We start from the raw sequence: 6,339 nt of genomic DNA, 5'->3' as shown, positions 1-6,339 counted from the left end.
TTCATTGCAGAGGGCATGGGTTGGACTCCCTGGTGGGGGAACTCAGATTCCACATGCCTCGTGGTAGAGTCAAACGAACAAAAACACTGGTGACATCTTTGTCCCTTCCCCACCATCCTCTCATATGAACAGGAAGTGGGGTAATGGGCTACTGTCATGCCAGGTGGCAACTGGACTGTTCTGATAGAGGACACTGAACAACAAGAAAGGAGAGTGCTAGGATCACTTAAAGCCGTTGTGTCAGGGAGGTTATGAACAGGGTCCTGGGCTGGGTCTTAAAGAATGAATAAAATTTACTAGCTGGCAAGATTGGGAAGGAATATTCCTTAACAAAGACAACTTGTGTCCAAATCTCAGAGAAGTGAAAGGACATGGATGGTTCACTGTGTGGAAGCCCGATTTGAAATTTGAGATCGATGGGGATCAACAGCGACTGTCTCATGGCACCATACTGAGAAGTCAGGGTTTTAGCCTCTCTTCTGCTGGGACTCAAGGAGGTGTTCAGTGGGAAAGAAACTTCCAGATTCTGTGTTTTGGAAAGATCATTAAACATTTGTACATAGAATGGGTTGCATTGGAGTGGGGGGGGCAGGTAAGATTGCACAAAAGAAATTAATTAGGGGGCTTCCCTGGTGGCTCAGTGGTAAAGAATCCACATGCCAATGCAGGAGACACAGGTCTGATCCCTGACCTGGGAAGATTCCACATGCAACTAAGCGTGTGTGCCACAACTACTAAAGTTTTGCCCTAGGGCCCATGTACCACAACTACTGAAGTCTGCATAACCCAGAGCCCATGCTCTGCAACAAGAGAAGCCACTGCAATAAGCCCAAGCACCTCACTTGACAGTAACCCTTGCTCACAGCAACTAGAGAAGGCCTCGCACAGCAATGAAGACCCAGTTGCTGGGTCTTTAAAAATAAAATTTTTAAAATATTCTTTTCTAAAAATTATTCTAAGAAATTAAGTAGTAGACTTCAGAATAGTCTGGACAAGAAATCGTGTGCCCCTGGACTAAGGCAGCATGGGTATAAGTTCGAGAAGGGGACAAGTAGGAGATGGAATCAGCAGAACATAGGGACTGAGTGTAACAAGTGGGAAGGAGAGAGGAGCTAGGTTTTCTAGTTTCCTGACTAGGGTGCCTGAGTGGATAGTGGGCAGATTAAACATAATGAAATGTTTTTCCATGTGAAAATGCTCAAACATGAATACACCAGAAGACATAATGAAGCAGTCCTATGTTTGCACTTATTTACAACAAATGTTTAGATTTCTGAGACACTTTTGTTTATATTTGACATTTGGAAATAAAGGCTAAACAATTCTATTCCTATATACTTAAAATCACTTTGAATGTGCCGTAGCTCCAAACGCTAGGCCATCTTCTGGGCAATGATATGCTTTCCCAAATTGGGACATAATTCAGTAGTATTGTGTCATGCTTGATAATGTTCTCAACAAAACGTGACACAATTTCCCTTCCATTTATGTGGTAGTTGCAGTGTTAGAAAATTCTGTATATCTTTACACGGTACAAATTTACTGTACTCTGTGTGTTAATTGCTCAGTCGTGCCTGACTCTTTCCGACCCCATGGACTATTGCCCACCAGGCTCCTATGTCCGTGGAATTCTCCAGGCAAGAATACTGAAGTGGGTTGCCATTCCTTTCTCCAGGGGATCTTCCCAACCCAGGGATTGACCCTGGGTCTCCCACATTGCAGGCAGATTCTTTACCTGAGCCACCAGGGAAGTCCCAAAATTCCATGTATCTTTACATGGTACAAGTTTACTGTATGTTCATAGGTAAAATGGTATTACATGCCAGGCTTAGAAAATTGTAAACAGTGTTTTCACTTACATGGATGCCTGTTGAGAACATCTGAAGCTGTACAGAATGCAAGACCATTATCTGTGTGAAACTGTCCTGGGTGTTACAAAATCTTGAGCGTCTCTGCCTCCTCATATACTATGGTGACACTTAAGTGATTGCAGCAACCGAATCATTGAGACAATTAAAAACACTCCCAAGACACTTCCTAAACACTCCCCAGGAAATCTCTCTCTCTGACCCCATTTAAGACTGGTGCGTTTGATGAATGTTCCAGAGGAAACACCACAGCATCCTCTTTCGCAGCACCTGTGGGTACAATTTCAGCCCAGTAATTAAAAATCTACTTCTTTACAGGGGGCCTTCCCTGGTGACTCAGATGGTAAAGAATCTGTCTGCAATGTGGGAGACCCAAGTTCAACCCCTGGGTCTTGAAGACCCCCTGGAGAAGGGAATGTCTATCCAGTTGAGTATTCTTGCCTGGAGTATCCCAGGGACACAGGAGCCTGGCGGGCTATAGTCCATGGGATCACAAAGAGTTGGACACGACTGAGTGACTAACACACACTTTACTTAAAGGGAACTAATCATCTTGTTAATTGAGACATCTTCTTAGGTTTGAATCAAACTGCACAAGATGCACTAATGGTTAATCAGAAAGCATGAGCAGAAAAAAAATCAGTATCTATAGGTTATTCTTTAGTTTTTAGAAGAAGTCTCATCTCTGTCTCTGAGTGTTGGTGGGGCCTTAGGCACTTCATGAACTATAACGGGACCTGTCAGTCTAGCAGTAGAGTTCAGGGCAAGATATGGAGAATAAACCTAGCTTTACTTTATGGCTACCCTGGTCCACTGGGTTGTTGAATCTAGTGGCATGCTGGATACAGTTCAGGCTGGCTTTTGAAAGCCAACCTAAATTTTGCTGAATTTATGAGCTGGTTAACAATATATTAGAAGCTCAAAACTAGCCATGGTGACAGTATTCAGGGCTTCCCTGATGGCTCAGTGGTAAAGAATCTGCCTGCAATGCAGGAGACACAAGAGACATCAGTTCAATCTCTGGGTTGGGAAGATCCCTGGGAGAAGGGAATGGTTAACCACTCTAGTATTCTTGCCTGGGAAATCCCATAAACAGAGGAGCCTGGTGAGCTACAACCCATGGGGTCACAAGAGTCGGGCATGACTGAGCACCTAACTAGTATTCAAATGATGGAAACTGGAAGACACTGTGAATCAGGCCTCTCCTCACTGCCCAGAGCCCATGGTTAAGCATTTACTGGTACTCCATTGGTTGAAGTTCTCCATCCTGCAAGACAGGGAGATTGCCCCTGAGGAGGCATTTTACAAAAGTCCATCATCCTCTACATCCCATCATGGCCACAGGCTGCTGCTCATTATAACTTCAGTGCTCGGTGATCATGCTTATGTGTGAATGCACTTACGTGTTACTTGTGGACACATCAGTGCTGTTTCTCTGAAGCATCCATGCAAGGGTATCACGGACAAGCTGCCTCTATCCTGGGCTAAAATGACTCACTCCAAATAGACACTTTGGGGAAATCCTAGCACTGCTATCCAGCAAGGAGTACATTCCAGGCTTCCCATAACCCTCTTAACAGCACGTCAGTTTTACTCAAAGTTACAGCATGAGTATAAAAGTAGATTCATTCCTTCTTCACTCTATCATCTGTCCCTGCAAGACCAAGCTTGGGAAAAAGCCACAGTTGCCTGTGAAGTGACTTAAAACTTACAAATCCTTGAGCTTCAGTTTCTGGGTCAAAAAGAGTAAAGAGTTTTGTCAGCCTCAAGTCACTAGAGGCTTCAGAAGTCCATCAAATCTGCTGACTCAACACATTTTGCTTTAAATATTTAGGAAAGATGCCAAGTGAAGTTGAATGACAAAAGAGATTTCCAGGGAGTGGTAAAACTAAAGGGAAGGCAGGAAAAGTAATATGTATTATTATTATTCCTACTTCAAACAGTCTGACAGCATTTTTACTAGTTATTCTGTCTCCTTTCTGCACCATATCTTCTGAACTAGCTATTATTTTGGCTGTTTTACAGGTGGCAAAGTTAAATTGGACTTCCCGGGTGGCTCAGTGGTAAAGAACCTACCTGCCTGCCAAGCAAGAGACACAAGTTGAGTCCCTGGGTTGGGAAGAACCCCTGGAGAAGGAAATGGCAACCCACTCCAGTATTCTTCCCTGGAGAATCCCACTTACAGAGAAGACTGGCAGGCAGTCCATGGGGTCACAAAGAGTCAGACATGACTGAGCGACTAACACTTAAGACTTAAAATTAGATTAGTCAGATAAATAAGCTAGTTCCGGGACCTTTGGAGAAATCAGAGCTAAAATCCTGGTCTTCTAAGATCTTCCCCTCAATCACTCTGACCCAGTACGTGTTCCCCATTTGGTAACATGAAGGCAGTGTAACTAAGGTAGATTCAAGGTAGGTTGCCCTTGAACCTCACCGGTGCTTAAGCTTTTATGTAAATGAACCTCTTTTAAAATAGTTGAAGAGTCAAACATCCATTTAGTTCAACTGAATTCTAGGACATTTTTTAAAAATCAATATAAGCTACAATAATTCATGTTATTAATATTTGATCATTGTATTGTTTTTCTCTTTTTCCTTTTTTAAAGCAAATTTATTAGGATATAAAAACCTGCAATAAACACAGTAAATGTACAACATGGTAAGTTTTATGCATATATAAACCCACTAAAACCATTTTTACATTCAAGATGATGAGTTTTCTATCACCCCCCAAATATCCTCATGCCTTTTGTAATTCCTCTCCCTTTCCCATCCCACCTACCCCTGCAAGCAAGATCTGATCTGCTCTGTCAATATAGATAATTTTTTATGCTCAAAGTTTTATCAACTTGACTCGTATTATATGTACACAATATCTGGCCCCTTTCCCTCAGCATAGCAATTCTGAGAAAATTCATGTTGTTGTATAGATTATCAGTTCTTTCCATTTTATTAAGTAGCATTTCTTTGTATGAATATGTCACAATTTGTTTATCCGTTCACCTATTGAAGGACCTTTAGCTCTTTTCCCAGTTTGGGGTTTTTACAAATAAAGCTACTGTGAACAAACATGTAAAAGTCTTGGTATGGACATATGGTTTCTTTTCTCTTAGGTAGAGAGTAGCTCTCTCAGCTCAGAGTAGAATGGCTGGATCGTATATAAGTGCATGTTGAACTTTTTTAAGAAAGCTAACTGCCCAACTTTTCCGAAGGGGCTTTACCATTTTATATTCCCAACAGCATAGTTTGGAAGTTTCAGCTCCTCCACATCCTGGCCAATACTTATATGTCTAACTTTTTTATTTTAGCCATGGTAAAAGTAGGTGGTGGTATCTCATTGTAGTTTTAATTTGCATTCTGCTGATACACAGTGATATTAAGGATCTGTCCATGTGTCTATTTGCCATGCCTGTAGCTTCTTGGTGAAATCTGTTTAAATCTGTTGCCCATTTCTAATCAGGTTATTTTCATATTATTGAGTTCTGAGAGTTTTTTATGTATTGTGGGTACAGTGCTTTAGCAGCTATATGCATTGCAAATATTTTCTTCCAGTCTGTGGCATGTTTTTTCAGTCTTTTAACAGTATCCTTCAGAGAGAAGAAGTTTTTAATTTTGATGAGGTTGAATTTATTAATATTTTACTTTATAAATCATATTTTTTACATCATATCTAAGAAATTTTTGTCTAACATAGTGTTACAAAGGTTTCTACTTATGTTCTCTTATTTACATTTAAGTCTATAATCCATTTTGAGATTTTGAGTTAACTTACATATACACCATAAGGTTAGGACTGAAGTTTGTTTTGGTTTGTTTTGCATATAGATATCCAATTATTTTATTATTATTTTGTATATATATTTCCAGTTATTCTAGCATCATTGTTGAAAAGACTATCCTTATTCATTGAATTATCTCTGCATCTTCTTCAAAAATCAATTGTCCATATGTGTGTGGGTCTATTTCTAGTCCGTTTTGTTTCACTGATCTTTTTTCCTATCCTTATGCTATTACCATAGTTTATTGATTAATGTAACTTTATGTCTTGAAATTAGGTGATACTAGCCTTCTGATTTTGTTCTTCTTCTTCAAAGTCATTTTCGTTATTCTAGGTTCTTGTATTTCCTTGCAGAGTTTGGAGTTAGCTTGTCAATATCACACACACACACACACACACACACACACACACACACACACACTCACACAGAGCCTGTGAATGTTTGATTGGGTTTGCATTGACTCTATGGATCAGTTTGGAAAGAACTGACAACTATATTTCTATATACTTGCAACAAACATTCAAAATTTTAAAATGAAAATTAATATCATAATGGCATCAAAATATTAAAAACTTTAAATATGATAAAAGATGTGAAAAACCAGTTCCCTGAAAAGCACAAGACACTGCTAAGAGACTCACAAACCTGAATAACCAGAACAATGTACCTTGTTCCTAAGTCAGAAGGCTCAA

Source organism: Odocoileus virginianus, chromosome 23, assembly GCF_023699985.2.
Source record: "Odocoileus virginianus isolate 20LAN1187 ecotype Illinois chromosome 23, Ovbor_1.2, whole genome shotgun sequence".
NCBI classification, from domain to species: domain Eukaryota; kingdom Metazoa; phylum Chordata; class Mammalia; order Artiodactyla; family Cervidae; genus Odocoileus; species Odocoileus virginianus.
Note: the sequence above shows the minus strand (reverse complement) of the source record.